This window comes from Nicotiana tabacum, chromosome 9, assembly GCF_000715075.1.
Source record: "Nicotiana tabacum cultivar K326 chromosome 9, ASM71507v2, whole genome shotgun sequence".
Taxonomy (NCBI): Eukaryota; Viridiplantae; Streptophyta; class Magnoliopsida; order Solanales; family Solanaceae; genus Nicotiana; species Nicotiana tabacum.
Window position 1 is genome coordinate 85994160 of NC_134088.1, and position 18406 is coordinate 86012565.

The 18406-nt window shown below is 36.9% G+C and overlaps 1 long non-coding RNA gene across 1 annotated transcript; it reads left to right on the forward strand.

The window, feature by feature from the left end:
• The first annotated feature begins 6916 nt into the window (after window positions 1-6916).
• Window positions 6917-8938, forward strand: LOC107771856 (uncharacterized). Its single transcript, XR_001644899.2, has 2 exons — window positions 6917-8566; window positions 8658-8938. It is a non-coding gene; the product is annotated as an uncharacterized LOC107771856 (long non-coding RNA).
• Window positions 8939-18406: the final 9468 nt, after the last annotated feature.

The following is an 18406-nucleotide window of genomic DNA, read 5'->3' on the forward strand; positions in this document are numbered from 1 at the left end:
TATGACCAACAATATAAAAATATGAAGTTCTAATTAAACATGATATATAAAAATGATAATAGAACTCAGAGCAGGAAGCAAATGAACAATTCCTTTTATCGCTAGTGGGAACCAAGTCATTTCCCTCATCTAACCATTTCACCTCTCAAGCCAATGAAACAATATTAAATATAGAAGGGCTTCCAATATCTTTACGCACGAATTATGCTGTGGACGTACGACCCGATCCAAATATACATATACATATAATGTGCACTGCCGAGGGTCAAATGACATGAACCACAAATGCATCTATTAACTTGCCGAGGCGAATGGCCCGCTCCCATGAGAATAGTGAAAATTTACCCCGCTCGCGGAATATACTTGCGACGCGGTTGAACATAGACTTTCTCAAGTTATCATAATATCTCTCAATTCTTTCCAAAATAAGAAATTCAACTAGAAACTTCTAAAGTATTGAAATCCTCAATCTCAGCTTTATACTAAACAATTAGTAAGCATAAACAAGCAGCGGTATCAACAAAGCATGTTGTGAACCTAAATCTACCCGGACATAAGCATGAATAGTAGCTACGCACGGACTCTTGTCACCTCGTGCGTACGTAGCCTCCCCACAAATAGAAGTACATATTGATTAAGTTCGCCTATGAGGTTAATTTTCTCTTACAAGGTTAGAAAAGAGACTTACCTCACCTCAAAGTCTACTTTCCAGTCCAAGATAATGCTCAAACTCTCAATTTGGTGTCGAACAATCCAAAACTAATTAAATAGTATATAAACTAATCAATACATGCTCAAAAGTTCGTATTCCAACTATTAAAGAGGTTACCCAACCCTGAATGTACGATTCCTAAAATCCACCCTCGGACCCATGTGCCTGGATTCCGGAAATGTTTGAAGAAAGTTATTACCCATAACCTCATAAAATCAAGTATGTGATTTTTACTAAATTCCATAACAAATTTCGTGGTTAAATCTCATTTTGTGAAAAACCTAGGTTTTTACTTAAACCCATGATTTTCAGTAATTTATATGTTATAATCTACCCATGAACTAAGTATTAAACTCACATTGTGTGGAAATTACTAAGAGCTCCAAGAATCGCACAACAATGAAAGAAAATGAGCCAAAATAGCCTAAGTCCCGTTTTTAAAATATGATTTTGTACGGGGGTCCTTATACGCGATCGCGGCCAAGCTCTCGTGATCGCGGTGGCTAAACTGAAGAGCCTAGGAAAAGGCTCTACGCGAACGCGAGAGGACCCATGCGAACGCGATGCACTGGGCTGCCTACTCCTTGCGAACGCGGGGCCCAACACGCAAACGCGTAAAGCAACCGGGTTACCCAGGCCCACGCCCAGGCTTCTACGCGACCTTCTTTATGCGAATGCGAAGGCCAAAGGCCCAAGATTCCGCGAACGCGTCCCTGCCTATGCGAACGCGTCCCCAAATCCTTCATCGCGAACGCGAGGGTCTGTCCGCGTTCGCGAAGAAGGAAACCAGAACTGAAAAATCTGGTGTTTTTCAACTTAACCCCCGGCGGTCCGAAACACACCTGAGCCCCTCTGGACCCCGTCCAACTACACCAACAAGTCTAAAAATATAATACGCACTTGTTCGAAGTCTCAAAATGCGTAAAACAATAACTAAACCAAGAATCACTCCCCAAAACCAAATTGAATCAAAATATGAACTCCAAGTTTTCAAATTGCTCCGAACGCGCCGAATCATACTTAGACTACACAGAATGACATTAAATTTTGCGTGCAAGTCTTAAATAACATTACAGACCTATTCTAATTTCCGAAACCGGAATCCGAACTCGATATCAAAAAGTCCACCCTTGGTTAAACTTTCCAAAAACTTCAAATTTTCATTTTTCGCCAAATGACCCCGAAACGACCTACGGAACTCCAAATCCACTTCTGGACGCACCCCTAAGTCCAGAATCATCATACAGAGCTATTTCCAGGCTCGGAATCCTAAATGGATGTCTATAATGTAAAGATCCACTTCAACCCAAACTTATGAAATTCACCCAAAATGCCAACTTTCACTATTAGGCGCCGAAACGCTCCCGGGTTATCCAAAACCCGACCCGAGCATATGCACAAGTCCGAAATCATCATACGAACCTATTGGAACCGTCAAATCCTATTTCGAGGTCGTTTACTCAAAATATTGACCGAAGTCAAACTTAGCCTTTTAAGCCAACCTTACGAAACCAATTGTTCCGATTTCAATACGAACCCTTCCAAATCCCGAGCTAAACATCCCCGCAAGTCATAAAATAGTAAAAGCACGTATGAGAAGTCTTATTTAGGGGAACAAGGTTCTAGAAAGTAAAACGACCGGTCGGGTCGTTATACAAATACCTCCTCAAGACTTTCAACACTTGTGGGCATTCTGAAGTCCATGAGAAGTCATTCTTCTTATTTAATAGTGAAAAGAAATGGTGACATTTCTCCGATGACCTTGATATGAATCTGTTAAGGGATGCCAACATATCGGTCAACCTTTGCACCTCCTTTATACTTTTTCCATTGATCATGTATCTTCTAAGGCCTTAATCTTCTCAGAATTTACTTTAATTCCTCTCTGAGAAACCAAGAAGCCAAGAAATTTCCAAGACCCAACTCTAAATGCGCACTTCTCTGGACTGAGCTTTATGTTGTACTTCTTCAAGATGTCGAATATTTCTTGAAGATAGGCCAAATGATCCCCTGCACTAAGAGACTTAACTAACATGTCATCAATATAAACTTCCATAATTTTACAAATTTGACGTTCAAATGTCTTATTAATGAGTCTCTAATAAGTGGCTCCGATATTTTAAATCCCAAAAGGCATCGCATTGTAACAATATGTACTAAAATTTATAATAAATAAAGTTTTTTCTTGATCCTCCAGGTGCATCCTAATTTGATTATACCCAGAGTATGCGTCAAGAAAGTTCATCAACATATGTCCAGTCGTAGCATCGATCGTTTGGTTGATGTTTGGCAATGAAAAGGAATCATTAGGGCAAGCCTTATTTAAATCCTTATAGTTTATACACATTCTGAACTTATTATTCTTTTTGGGTACAACTACTACGTTAGCTAACCAATCAAGATAACTTTCTTCCCGTATTGAACCTATATTTAGGAACCTGGTAATCTCTTCTTTTACAATATGTTCCAGATTTTGGCTATCAGCTGTTTTTCTACTTTATCGAAGGGAAATTAGGGTCCAAACTTAACTTGTGGGCAACCACTTTTAGTGGAACACCTGCTATATAAAAATGAGACCATACAAAATAATCAATGTTAGATTTAAGAAATTCAATAATTCTAAGCCTGAGTTCAGGGCTCAACCTCGTTCCCAAGTAAACCTTCCTTTCCAAGAATTCTATGAACAAAACTATTTGTTCAAGCTCTTTAGCGGTTGACTTTATTACATCCATTTTTCCAATATCTGAAAATATCTAGGCACCTAGTAAATATCCTATATCTCTTCCTCTCCATCGTCTTCTGCCGGTACCAGAGGGGAAGTCGACACTGGTTCATGTAGTTGCTATTTGTTGATTGCCTCCGCCTTGTTGCTAGATACAGTGACATCATTCATTTTCCTTGCGGCAATTTGATTACCTCTAATATGCTTAATCCTATCTGGTGTAGGAAACTTCCACTCTTGATGGTAAGTTGATGTCACAGCCTTCATTTCGTGGATCCATAGCTTACCAAGAATCATATTGTAGCCCATATCGCCATCCAAATCATCAAACAAGGTGAATTTCGCCACCCCCTCGGCATATGTAGGCAACACGGTCTCTCTTTAGGTCGTTATGCTTGTTAAGTTGAACCCAACCAGAAGCTTTGTCCCCGAAACAATATTTTTGGTTAGCTTTGCTTGTTCCAAAACCCTCAATCGGATGATATTGGCTGAACTACTTGGATCAACCAACACACATTTAATCTTAAAATCTAAAATATTTAAAGATATTATCAGAGCATCATTGTGCGGTAAAATAAGGTCGTCAGCATCTTCCTCTGTGAAGGTGATTTCATCATCTTTTGATGCTTCTCGAATCCTCTTGCCATGAGTCACTGATATATTCATTTTTTTCACTATCAAAAATGTCACCCGATTTACTTCAACCCCATCAAAAATCACGTTTATTGTTAGGAGGGGAGACCCTGGAGTTGGTTTTGCCGATTATGTTGCATCTCGACTGCTCATGTAGTTGTTCTTAGCCCGATTGCTTAAAAATTCCCTAAGGTGACCACTTTTCAACAGCATTGCTACCTCTTCACGAAGGTGCCGACAGTCCCCAATCCTACGACCATATGTACTGTGAAACTCGTACCACCAAAATTAGGATCTCTTTGAATGAGGTCTGATCGAATTGGTTTCGAAAACTTTGTCTCTTTGATATCTCTTATAGCCTAGACCAACTCCACCAAACTGATGATGAAATTATAATCTGATAATCGGGGATATCCTGAATTCCGGGACCCCGATAGTTCTTTATCCTGCAAAGTTCTATTACTCCGATCATGATCTATCCTTTTATCTGGTTTGAATCTTTCTGATGACTGAAAACCTTTAGCTCCACGCTCATCAGATCATTTATTTGATAAATAAGGTTGAAAATGATTCTTGGATGATCTCCGGTCCACATCAAGATCATTTTTGAAATTTTCTTGATTTCGATCGCTATTACGACCCTTAGATGACACTGAAGAACCCAACTGATCATCCTCAAATCTAATTTTCGATTCATAATGATTATGGACATCAACCCATGTGGTTTCCTGAAATTCCAGTAGACTTTCCTTCAACTTCCTTGAAACATCGGAGCTTAAGGGATTGATATCTTTGGTGAATGCTTTTGCTGTTCACTCATCTGGTACTACCGGCAATAGCATCCTCTTCTTTTGGAACCGGATTATGAACTCCCGCAATAATTCAAAATCTCCTTGAGCGATTCTAAATATATCCGCCTTCTTGGCTTGGATTTTCCTTGCCCCAACATAAGTTTTGATAAAAGAATCTGCAAGCATTTCAAAAGAATTGAATGTTCAGGTAAAAGTGAATTCTAAGTTAAAGCTCCTTTTGTTGGGGTTTTGCCAAATTTCTGTAGCAAAATACATTCGATCTCATGAGGAGCTAAATCATTTCCCTTTACAGCTTCCGTATAGGTTGTGATGCACTCATGTGGATCCGATGTTCCATCGTATTTTGGAACATCCGATATCTTTAACCTTTTTAGAATCAACTCCGGAGATGCACTAGGTTTGAACGGCAACTGAGTATATTTGTTTGAGTCCGGGCCCTTTAGGACCGAAGGTGCCCCCGGGATATGATCCATTCGAGCGTGAAATTCCTTAGCATTTTGAACCATACGATCGTTTATTTTCCTCATGCACCTCATGAGCTCGATTTTTAAAGGATCATTTGTGTTGTTTTCATTCCTGGATCAGCTGCCTGCACCACCTGCTTGGTTATAGTTAGATCTGAACTCCCCCTTGAAGAGAAGTTACGGGTTCTTTGCGCTGTCTGATTTACAGGCATGCTATGAGGGGATCGAACTCCTCCATTGGAATTATTTGAGGCAACTGATAGTGCTTCCTCGAGCTCAGTCATTATCCGGTCCTGTCTCGAGAGATGTTTCATAATTGCCCTTTGTTGAGCTCTCAAAACTTTGACCGTCTCGACAACGGGTTCATCATCCATATCATCAGGGGTAGGAATCCTTGCACGCCAAGTATTTCGTTCTTCCTGGACCAGAGTTGTCTCGTTTTTATCGATGCGATTCTCACTGATCGAATCATCCTGTTGAACTCCACTACAAAAATTATCCTCATGCTCATTGTTTGTCCCAACATTGAGTGAGTTGTTGATATCATTAGGTGCCTTATCTGTTTTTACCTTTACCAAAGAAAAATTTCAAAGCACATTAGTAAAAGATGAATGGATCAAAGTAATATCACAATTGTCTATGTCCCACGATAGGCACCAAACTATTTACACGTAAAATAATACAGTTGAATTTGTAACGTGGTTTATAGACACATGAATTAAATTGATTCGAGAATATAAAGTAACGAGGAACAAAATAAAATAAAATAAGAATAGTTGAATAAAAGACAAGTCTGGGCCTTGAAATTAAACTTCTCCCGAAACAAGAACAATATCCAGAGCTAAATTCAAGAAGAATAATGTTTAGCAAAATAAGAGAGTAATATTTGCCTTTTTTCATATAAGTATTTTGTCTCTTTCAATGAGTACAAATTTCTCTATTTATAGTTAATTAGGGGAGACAAGATCCCCAAATTAAACTCCTCTTTAAAGGGAATAAAGACCCCGCTTGATAGCTGCATAACAGTTAAGTATAAATGCTAGGATTCTCTGTAATGGTTGCTCATTTAATGTTGCCTTCTTCAACTGGTACCTTTGCTTTCAAATTCTCCTCTCCGAGTTTAGTGTCTTCAGAACTCATACAACATCGGTCACATGCTTGTATCCGGTGTCAACTACTTGCTGATTCATATCCTACATGTCTTTACCGCCATGTGTCAACTCAGCGAACATCCATCTGCCATTCGTTAATTCTACCTCATACACCCCTCTCAGTCATCAATCAATCTAAAATAACATTATATAGTTATATAGTTTAAATGTTAGCATTAGATTTGCATGAATTCGTATGGATGGACTAACAATGTACATTGCAATTAATGGGTTGTTAAATATAATAAACTGGATATTAGAGGGACCTAAAGCAAAATTTATTGAGAACTAGGGGACTTTTACTATAGTGCTCCCAATGTTAGTTCTTTCTAGCCCATTATTAATAAATCAAGTTCTAATTAATCACAGCACCTGTATTACTTTACTACTATATAGAAATGTGAGTTGGGGTGGGACGAGCATGTTGTTTTACTAGATTCCATGTGAATAGTATCGTGTAGTTGGCCATTTCATTAAATGAGTATATGGTTGTTTGTTTATTATATCCTTGACTTACACCATCTAATTAATTTTATTTTGTAGGGTAAATTGGTGATTGAGTTTCTTCATCCTATTCATCTCTAAACACGTGTATTCCACTTTCAATTTATATTTTTTTACTGCCACACTCCAATAGTCCATTCTAGAAACTATTCTGATCATCATCCTTGAATTTGATCTCTTTGAGATGTTTTAATTTGGTTCCAAGTTTTCTCGGCTAATTTCTCTATTTCTCAATTAGTTTGAGTTTTCTGCTTTCTTTTCTTTGTTTAATCACCACTGCTTCTTACATGACTCACTTCTTAGTTTTACTGTTTTTATATAGCCCTCCATTGAATCTATGGGTTCTGGTAAGGATTTTTACTCTTTTTCTTTTTGCTGCAAGATTTATAGTAATTGCAACAGTCTCTATTTTGAGCCCTAAATCCCTCCTTAAGATGTTAATGGAAACTTGTGCAATTTGTGTCCCCTCGGAGGGCATCCGATTGAAAAGAATATAACTTGTGAAATTGGTTAGTTTGGGAACAAGGTGTGGGTCTACTGTGTTTTCTGATATAGTAAGTTTTTTTCAATTCTTTCTTTGATTTTTGCCTTTGTTTCTTGGTAATAAGAATTTGGTGGATATTTGTTAGTTTTTCTAGATTCTCTTGCATAGGTTCTTGCTGGATTTTGTATATGCATGTCACTACTGTTTCTTATTTACAGATGCATGTTTGTATATAGATGTCTAGGTGCATGTTTGAGATACATAATTGTTTCTAATTTTAATTGAGTAAGATTGGTACTTTCAACTGGAGCCCAAGCTCCGTTCTTGAAGCAGTGTCATTGGATTTTACCATCGCTCTCTTGGCATGATTATTCTTTTTCTATATTTTTTATGAAGTAAACAAAGATATTGATGCAATGGCATTGGAAAAGATAAGGTTACCCGTTTGTTGCATTTGATTTGGTTTTCTTTCCCATTATCAGATCTTTCAGTTCAATTGGCTTCCAGTTACCGATGCCTATAAGCACTGAGCACAATCATCCTCTATTGTTAACTATGTCTCTATTTCTTGGCCATTAGACATTCTCTTCTAATGATCACCCTATCTGTTTTGCATGGTTTTTGGTTTTTCTTTAGCTCTACTACTCTTTCCAATAAGCTTCAACTTGCCTCATTTTCTTTTGGCCTACTGCTTGGTTGATTCACTGAGTCTGCACATGCATGCTCTTATAGTTGACCATTTTTTTGTGAATTTTATTTTAGTGATTTTTTCATGTAACATGAGAGACAACATTGCAATGATTAAATTATATACATGTTACATATGTTTTCTTTATATGACACAGAATACGTGTTTGGAGAAAAGTCACTGTTAGAAAGTCAAGCTTTCTTTGTAAGGTTCAAGAGTAAAATCTCAGCTTTGTATACTTTCTAAGTTTAAAGATTGAGCTTTCAGGTTGCTTACATTTCCCAAGGATGACAGCTAATTTGTATACGCATCCAAGTTCAAAGGCTACAACTATCCTGCAGGAGTTCAAAGACCTTGAGGTCAAATTAAATGAATCATGACATAATGGATTTTCAGGTGCTTTCTATTACGTTTAACACTTTTTTGTTTTGTTCATTTAACACAAAAACATTCGGTAAACAGAAATCATCTTTTTCTGTATGCGCAGCCTCCATAGAGATCACTCTCATGGAAATCAACAAGAATCAACTGAACACATTTCTCAATCCATCAACTGAAAATGGTAATTCAAGAAGTCTATTTTGCAAGCTTACAATTTAGTATATATAATACATTTTGGGTAGCTTATAGACTTTGTTTCTATGACTTATCTTCAAGACTTCCTAACTTAGATTGCGCACATCCTTAAATCTTAGCCTTCTCCGGTTTAAAGTTTCGAGCTGATGTTAAATTTAAGTATTTATGCTAACACAATTTGAGTTCTATTTTCGTCTGTTTTGATATACAATGAAGTAGTTATGTCTATATGTGTCTGAGACCAAATGCAAAAAGATTTCAAGAAATATTATAGACATTGCAAAACAGAAAGACTTAATCGTTCAATGGCCGTGACTATGTCCTATCATAGATTGAGAAAGATAAATTTACTCTTTTTCATCAAATGAATTGTCTCAATGCAAAATCAAGTAAATTTGCATCTAATGTTGTTGAATCGTTGATAATGTGGATTGGAAAAATGATGACAATTTAAAATTACAAAACTGTAACTTCATTGCAATCTTAAGGAGGCCAGACAAACGAAACAAGCTCTCTTACCATGGCTATGGCCTCTCACTTTTAAATTCATTCTTTTGCACTTCACATGTTATTTAGAAAATGGTATACCCTGCTTCTTGTTGAGGCTTTGCCTGCAAAGCTACTCAGTAATGGAAAGGAGAGAAATATCATGCAAAATTAATTTTTTGTAGTGGAGAAGGAAAATGGTGACTTTGTACCACTGTTGCTGCCTTTCTTCTTGCTGCTCCGTGTTTATAGTTTCTGCCTTTGTATGAATAATGAACTAAAAACGTTTTATTAATTGTTATATTATAATTTTATATTTCGTATATAAACTGTCATGGCAATGTAACTACTCCCTGCGTCCCAATTTATGTGACACCATTTGTATTTCGAGAGTCATACGAGTTTTACTTTGATCATGATTTTCTCATATGCCTTTTAAATATTTTAAATTACTAATTATATTATTGTGACTTATAGTACACTTTACGTAGTTTCCAAATATATAAATGCATTTCAAAATATTTAAAGATTCTACGTCCGAATTCATGGTCAAGACTCTCGAAATTTGAACCACGCCACATAAATTGGGGGAGAGAGTATATTTTTTTTAGTTGAATGGAGCTATATTAACTGCAACTCTACAAATTTTCCAGTCAAATATGTTAATATTGAACTTTTTGGCTCAACTTTGAGCTATTTTAAATCAGTTTTCGACTCGATCTGTTGAACTATTTTAGTGTTGGGCCCGTGCAGAGCACGGACATCCTCTTACTAGTTATGAATAAACAGGACTAATTTTCAAGACTAAAGTAAAAAAGAAATTTGGTGTTGCCTACAGTTAGTTCCATTAGATACAGTTTATTCAAGAATTCAGCGTACTTCCTAACTACTTGATCTGTGTCAAACAAAGCTTTAGTTGTCTTTGTTAAGCGACATGAATTATTTGAACCTAATTACGTTGTATTGATCCAATACTTCTATCTATATTAACCACCACCAAGTCAAATACTTCATTTCCTACTTTAGTCTAGTTACAATAAGCAAAATTCTGACATATAAATTTCTAAAGCATCACCTTTTTTGGACTATTTCGTCTAGTTTAATAGTGGAATGAACGATTATCAAATGTCAAATATCATCACAACTCAATTTGTGTACGTGTTTGGGTCTGAGGTTGTGAAGGTTACAAAGAGTCGCTTCTTACTTCAAATTCCTATTTGTTTGCTTTGCATTATTTTCAAGCGTTGCTGGCTTATATTCAAGCAAAATATTTTCAAATTAATAAGCGTCTTGTTTTCACTTCTTATAATTTTTTAGAAAGAAAATTTTTTACATGTAAATTTAGGGAAATGTTCCGGCAAAATAGTGTTACATAAAAACACTGTGAGTGAACTTTAGTTAAATTCTTGTATGGATCATGTACGGATCATAATCAATAAAAAATATAATTGATCATAACCTACAATAATATAATTTTGAGATAATCATAATGTCTTCTAATAGTAAGACAAATTAATGTGTTTAAGTACTAAAGAGATCAGGATCACAGAATATCAACAATAGAATTGAATTAAAACACATATGGTGACCATTTAAATAATTTTGGCTTGTACAGTTGAACCATATTATTAAGCAAAAAATTTAATCTAAATGAACATCTAATCTTCATTATTGGTCATTGCATCGCAGCTAGTGGCCTGCCACCATAAGAATAATGTTCGTTTAATTTTTTTTATTGTCATTTAAGTATTAATTAATAAAACCAAAAAAGAAAGTTATTTCCAATCATTTGTCGCTAAATCAACCAAAGGTTCTCCGATAACAGCTTGTTTGCATGGTTGTTATGTATCGTTTCAAAATGTATCGTATCGTACTGTATTGTATTGTACTGTATCGTTTGATAAATATAATGTTTAGATAGATTGTATCATTTGCCATCGTTTCATGATATCACACACTAGCAATATGAAGAATAAACTTACAATATTATAAAGAAAAATTATGATAGAAGAAAATTATTATATAAAAAAGTAGGGTAAATAATAAAATAAAATAATTTAATAATAATGAAGGATGAGATTGAAATAAAAAGATAAGGTAACGACGCGACCACACCAAATCACTCATTACATAAGTGGCACATTTCGTCGTTATGTAACGATGTAATTAACGATACGATACAATAAAATTTAAGTAACAATCAAAACAAACATCGTATTTAAAGTAGCAATACGATACAATACAATGGGTAACAACCGTCCAAAGAAGCTGTAAAGGCACAGATTGCATTCATAGTGTAGGGAAAAAGAGTGAACAATATATATATATATATATATATATATATATATATATATATATATATATATATATTTTTTTTTTTTTTTTCATTATGATATGTGGTATTATTGCGAGAGTGAAAATCAATATAAAAAAATCGAGCAACGCAGATAGGTAGTGTGAATGGGAAGAGCAAGGTGTAAACATTTAGATGTTATCGGACTTAAATACATAAAATAATTTAGACCATATTAAATTCAAGACATTAGTCCAAACAAATATTGTGGCTAGTAAATTAGGCTAATTACTTAAATCCAATATATATATGTGTTGGGCTAGTCCATTTGATTGGACTACAAATTAAATGATAAGCCCTCTTTATTAGCCCAAGGTCCAAATGGCTATTAGCCCATCTTAATGCTCAGGCTTATGCCACATGTCAACTGATGTGACAATCCAAGTCAAAAGAATGAGCCAATAAAATCATGCCACGTGTCAAGTGATGTGGGAATCCAAGTCAAATAAATGAGCCAATAAAATCATGCCATGTGTCAAGAAAGGGTGGCATACTAAGTCAAATCAATAACCAATAGAGTTGCGCCAAATGTCTAGATGGTATTGGTCAGTTCAAATGGACAAATCATATCGCAGAGCCACACCACTCCCAACAACTATAAATAGAGGTTTTCATAAAGCTAAAAGATACCGGAATTGAGAACAAGAAGCAAGCGGAGAGCTCATGGATCAAAGATTGCAGTTTTCTCTATAAGCTACAAGTTCAAACACTCAAGCTACAAGTTCAAGATCAAGAACGAAGGCAAATCAAATACCAAGACGTTTGTCACGACCCAAAACTCAACATGCCGTGATGACGCCTATCATGGAACTAGGCAAGCCTAAAATCATAGTAAAACTAGTCATTTATATATTAAAAATAAGATGAAACAAGTTTAACAATAATAACTCTCATAATTAGCCGACATGAACAACTGCGACTCGAATACAACTATCCCAAAATCCAGGTGTCACTAAGTACATGAGCATCTATATAATAACGTAGACTGAAACACTATCTAAGAAGGTAGAACAGTATAAGTAAAACTGAGAAATAGAGGAGGAGAGTCAAGGTCTACGAACGCTAAGCAGCTACCTCGTTAATCTTCGAATGGGTAATAAATCCAAGATCAACAATCACCGTGCCCCGAAATACCTGGATCTGCACACAAAGTGCAGAGTGTAGCATGAGTACAACCAATTCAATAAGTAACAAGTCTAACCTTTGGGCTGGAAGCAGTGACGAGCTCAACCAATATAGTACAAATACAGAGTTTAATAGTACAGAAATGACAGGAAATAGGACAATGATATATCCAAGAAAACCCATAATCTATTTGTACACAGTACAAGAAATGTAGACATGCTTCCAGGTTTAACAGTTAAGTTCAATACAGATAAAATATGCCAAGTGTGACTGATATGAAGAATATGACATCTCTATATCTATATGCCAATATGAATACCATATGTGATGCAACCCAATAAAAACCTCACGTACTCACACTCTCAGAGCACTCAATCTGACTGTCTCAATTCTCGCTCGTCACACTCAGTCACTCAGCATTGTACGGTGCCAGCTGCGGTGTGCAACCCGATTCCATTAATAATAATAAAGCATATAAGGCATGTTGCGACGTACAACTCGATCCACATATAGCCATAAGGCCCGTTGAGGTGTGCAACCCTATCCACATATAGTCATAAGGTATGGTGCCGCATGCAACCCAATCCACATATAGGCATAAAGCATGTTGCGGTGTTGTCACGACCCTAAATCTACATAGTCGTGATGGTACCTAACCTAACCCGTCAGGTAAGCCAATTAATCACTATCCAACTTAATGAGATTTATTAAGATAAGAAATAATTATACACCGCTTTTATACAAAAAAAAATTCCAAGGACTGGTAGTACAAATCATGAGCTTCTAATATTAGAATTTACAAAGCTGATATGAAATAAATACATCATCTGTTTGAAAAGTACATAAACAGATTTTTTATAAATCTAAGGCTACCATGAACAAGAGGCAATTACGACCGCAACACAGGTACATCTTCAAATCCAACTCCCGTTGATCACAACATGCCGTAGGGTCCATTGTTTGAAATGGTGTAAAGTGATAAGCAGTTTGTCCAAATACCTTTGCATCCTACCTTCTCGGATTTCGAAGGTTTTGTTTACTTGACTCACCACCAGCAAAGAGTCACAATGCGCCTCAATGACTTCTGCTCCCAAACTTCTGGCTAGTTCGAGACCTGCAATCATGGCTTCATACTCGGCCTCGTTGTTAGTTAACCTGATAGTTTTAATAGCTTGCCTAATAATGTTACCCGTGGGGGGTTTCAAAACTATGCCTAACCCGGACCCCTTTATATTCGAATCACCGTCCGTAAAAAGGATCCATACCCCGGACGATATACCTGATTTCAAAAGGAGTTCCTTTTCAACTTCGGATGTGAGGGTTGGCGTGAAGTCGGCCACAAAGTCTACTAAAATTTGAGACTTGATGGCCGTACGGGGTTGATATTGGATATCGTAACCACTGAGTTCGATGGCCCATTTGGCCAATCGGCCTGATAGTTCGGGCCTATGTAAAATATTACGGAGTGGGTAGGTAGTTAATACGCTTATGGGGTAACATTAAAAGTACGGTCTTAACTTTCTAGAGGCGCTTATCAGCGCAAGTGCCAATTTTTCTAAGTGCGGATACCTAGTTTCCGCTTCTCCTAAGGTTCGACTTACGTAATAAACGGGAAATTGCGTACCTTGCTCTTCTCGAACTAGGACACTGCTTACGGCAACTTTCGATATCGCCAAGTACAAGTAAAGTTTTTCGTCGGTTTTTGGAGTGTGAAGTAGTGGTGGGCTCGATAGATATCATTTCAATTCCTGTAACGCTTGTTGGCATTCCGGTGTCCAAGCGAAGTCGTTCTTCTTTTTGAGTAGGGAGAAAAATTTGTGACTTCGATCTGATGATCTTGAAATGAACCGGCCTAAGGCTGCAATTCTTCCCGTTAACCTTTGTACAGCTTTCACGCTGTCCACGATGGTGATGTCTTCGATGGCCTTGATTTTGTCGGGGTTGATCTCAATTCCCTGATTTGACACCATGAAGCCGAGGAACTTGCCCGAACCGATCCCGAAAGCACATTTTTCGGGGGTTGAGCTTCATGTTTTATTTTCTCAGAATCTCGAACATTTTCTGCAAATGGGCCAAATGGTCCTCTACGTGCAGGGACTTAACTAGCATGTCATCAATATAGACTTCCATTATTTTATCTATTTGTTCTTCGAACATTCTGTTTACTAGGCGTTGATAAGTAGCTCCTGCATTTTTTAGCCCGAAGGGCATTACGTTATAACAATATATTCCATATCGGGTCACAAATGAAGTCTTTTCCCGGTCGTCCGGGTTCATCTGAATTTGATTATACCCAGAATAGGCGTCGAGAAAGGTAAGGATCTCGTGGCCGGTCGTGGCATCGATCATGCGATCGATGTTGGGCAGTGGAAAGGAATCTTTGGGACATGCTTTGTTCAAATCCTTATAGTCCACACACATTCTAAGTTTGTTCCCCTTTTTAGGTACTACAACCATATTGGCTAACTATTCGGGGTATTTTACCTCCCGAATGGACCCTATCTTAAGAAGTTTGGTTACGTCGTCCTTTATGAATGCGTGCTTTTCCTCGGACTGGGGCCTTCTTTTTTGCTTCACCGGTCTGAACCTAGGGTTCAAACTTAGCTGGTGCGCCATTATGTCCGGCAGGATCCCTGTTATATCTAGATCGGACCAGAAAAAACCGTCGATGTTATTGATAAGAAATTGAATGAGTTTCTTCCTGAGTTCGGGGCTCAAACCCGTTCCCAGGTATTAAGCAAAAAACTAATTTAAATGAACATCTAATCTTCATTATTGGTCATTGCATCGCAGCTAGTGGCCTGCCACCATAAGAATAATGTCCGTTTAATTTTTTTTATTGTCATTTAAGTATTAATTAATAAAACCAAAAAAGAAACTTATTTCCAATCATTTGTCTGCTAAATCAACTAAAGGTTCTCCAATAAAAGGCACAGATTGTATTCACACATATATATATATATATATATATATACTCATTATATATTTTTCCTTTTTCATTATGATTCATGTGGTATTATTGTGAGGAATATTTCGTCTAAAATTTTCAAAGAAGTTCACATGAGAGAAGTGAAAATCAATATAAAAAATCGAGCAACGCAGATAGGTAGTGTGAATGGGAAGAGCAAGGTGTAAATATTTAAATGCTATCGGATTTAAATACATAAAATAATTTAGACCATATTAAATTCAAGATATTAGTCCAAACAAATATTGTGGCTAGTAAATTGGGCTAATTATTTATATATATATATATATATATATATATATATATATATATATATATATATATATATATATATGTGTGTGTGTGTGTGTGTGTGTGTGTGTGTGTGTGTGTGTGTGTGTGTGTGTATTTGATTGGACTACAAATTAAATGATAAGCCCTCTTTATTAGCCCATCGTCTAAATGGTTATTAGCCCATCTTAATGCCAGGCTTATGCCACGTGTCAACTGATGTGACAATCTAAGTCAAAAGAACGAGCCAATAAAATCATGCCACGTGTCAAGTGATGTGGCAATCCAAGCCAAATAAATGAGCCAATAAAATCATGCCTTGTGTCAAGAAAGGGTGGCATACTAAGTCAAAAATCAATAACCAATAGAGTTGCGCCAAATGTCTAGATGGTATTGGTCAGTTCAAACGGACAAACCAAATCGCAAAGCCACACCACTCCCAACAACTATAAATAGAGGTCTTCATAAAGCTAAAAGATACCAGAATTGAGAACAAGAAGCAAGCGGAGAGCTCATGGATCAAAGACTGCAGTTTTCTCTATAAGCTACAAGTTCAAACACTCAAGCTAAAAGTTCAAACTCAAGATCAAGAACGAAGGCAAATCAAATACCAAGGCGTTTGTCACGAACCAAAACTCAACATGTCGTGATGACGCCTATCATGGAACTAGGCAAGCCGACAATCATAGTAAAACTAGGCATTTATATATTAAAAATAAGATGAAGCAAGTTTAACAGTAATAACTCTCATAAATAGCCGACATGAACAACTGCGACTCGAATACAACTATCCCAAAATCCGGATGCCACTGAGTACATGAGCATCTATATAATAACATAGACTGAAACACTATCTAAGAAGGTAGAACAATATAAGTAAAACTGAGAAATAGAGGAGGAGAGTCAAGGTCTGCAGACGCCAAGCAGCTACCTCGATAATCTCTGAATGGGTAATAACTCCAAGATCAGCAACCACCATGCCCCGAAATACCTGGATCTGCATACGAAGTGCAGAGTGTAGCATGAGTACAACCAACTCAATAAGTAACAAGTCTAACCTTTGGGCTGAAAGCAGTGACGAGCTCAACCAGTATAGTACAAATACAGAGTTTAATAGTACAGAAATGACAGGAAATAGGACAATGATATCTCCAAGAAAACCTATAATCTATTTGTACACAGTACAAAAAATGTAGACATGCTTTCAGATTTAACAATTAAGTTCAACACAGATAAAATATGCCAAGTGTGACTAATATGAAAAATATGACATCTCTATATCTATATGCCAATATGAATACCGTATGTGATGCAACCCAATAAAAATCGCACGTACTCACACTCTCAGAGCACTCAATCTGACTATCTCAATTCTCGCTCGTCACACTCAGTCACTCAGCACTGTACGGTGCCGGCTGCGATGTGCAACCTGATCCCGTCAATAATAATAAAGCCTATAAGGCATGTTGCGACGTGCAACCTGATCCACATATAGCCATAAGTCCCGTTGCGGCGTGCAACCCGATCCACATATAGTCATAAGGTTTGTTGCGGCATGCAACCCAATCCACATATAGCCATAAAGCCTATTGCGGCGTGCAACTCGATCCACATATAGCCATAAGGCCTGTTGTGACGTGCAACCTAATCCACATATAGCCATAAGGCTTGCTGCGACGTGCAACCCGATCCACATATCTCACTCACATATAGCTCTCGGGCCCCAACTCAATCATCAATCTCTCCAGTCTCTCGGCTCACAAATCTCATGCCAATTAGCCCAAACAATGATATATAACACAACAATAATAGTGACAGAGATTGTGGTATGATATAAAAATAATAGATGTGATTGAGTACAAAATTGCCTTCTACGCAAATAATTCAATAGCAGAAATGATCACAGTGGGTCTTAATAGGATAAACATATAACCCAACATGATTTCTAACATGAATCGATAGCTCAATTATTCTAACACATAGAGATCACATGAATGGCTACAAGGTCCAATGACTACACAGTACCACGAAATCAACTGAATCACAATTTCTACATTGCATGCCCACACGCCCATCACCCAGCATATGCGTCACCTCAACACCAATCACATAATACGTAATTCAAGGATTCGTACCCTCAGAACCAAGTTTAGAAGTGTTACTTACCTCAAACCGTAAAAATCTCTACTCCAATAAGCCCTTGCCTCGCGAATCGGCCTCTGAACGTCTAGAATCTAGCCACAAACAATTTGATACAATCAACACAAGCTATAAGAATCAATTATATATGAAAATGCTAAGTTCTTAATCAAAAGTCAAAAAGTCAACTCAAAAAGTCAACCCCAGGCTCACGTCTCAGAATCCAATTAAAATTACAAAATCCGAACACCCATTCAACTACGAGTATAATCATACCAAAATTACGACACCAAATCATCACTCAAACCCCCAAATTTTG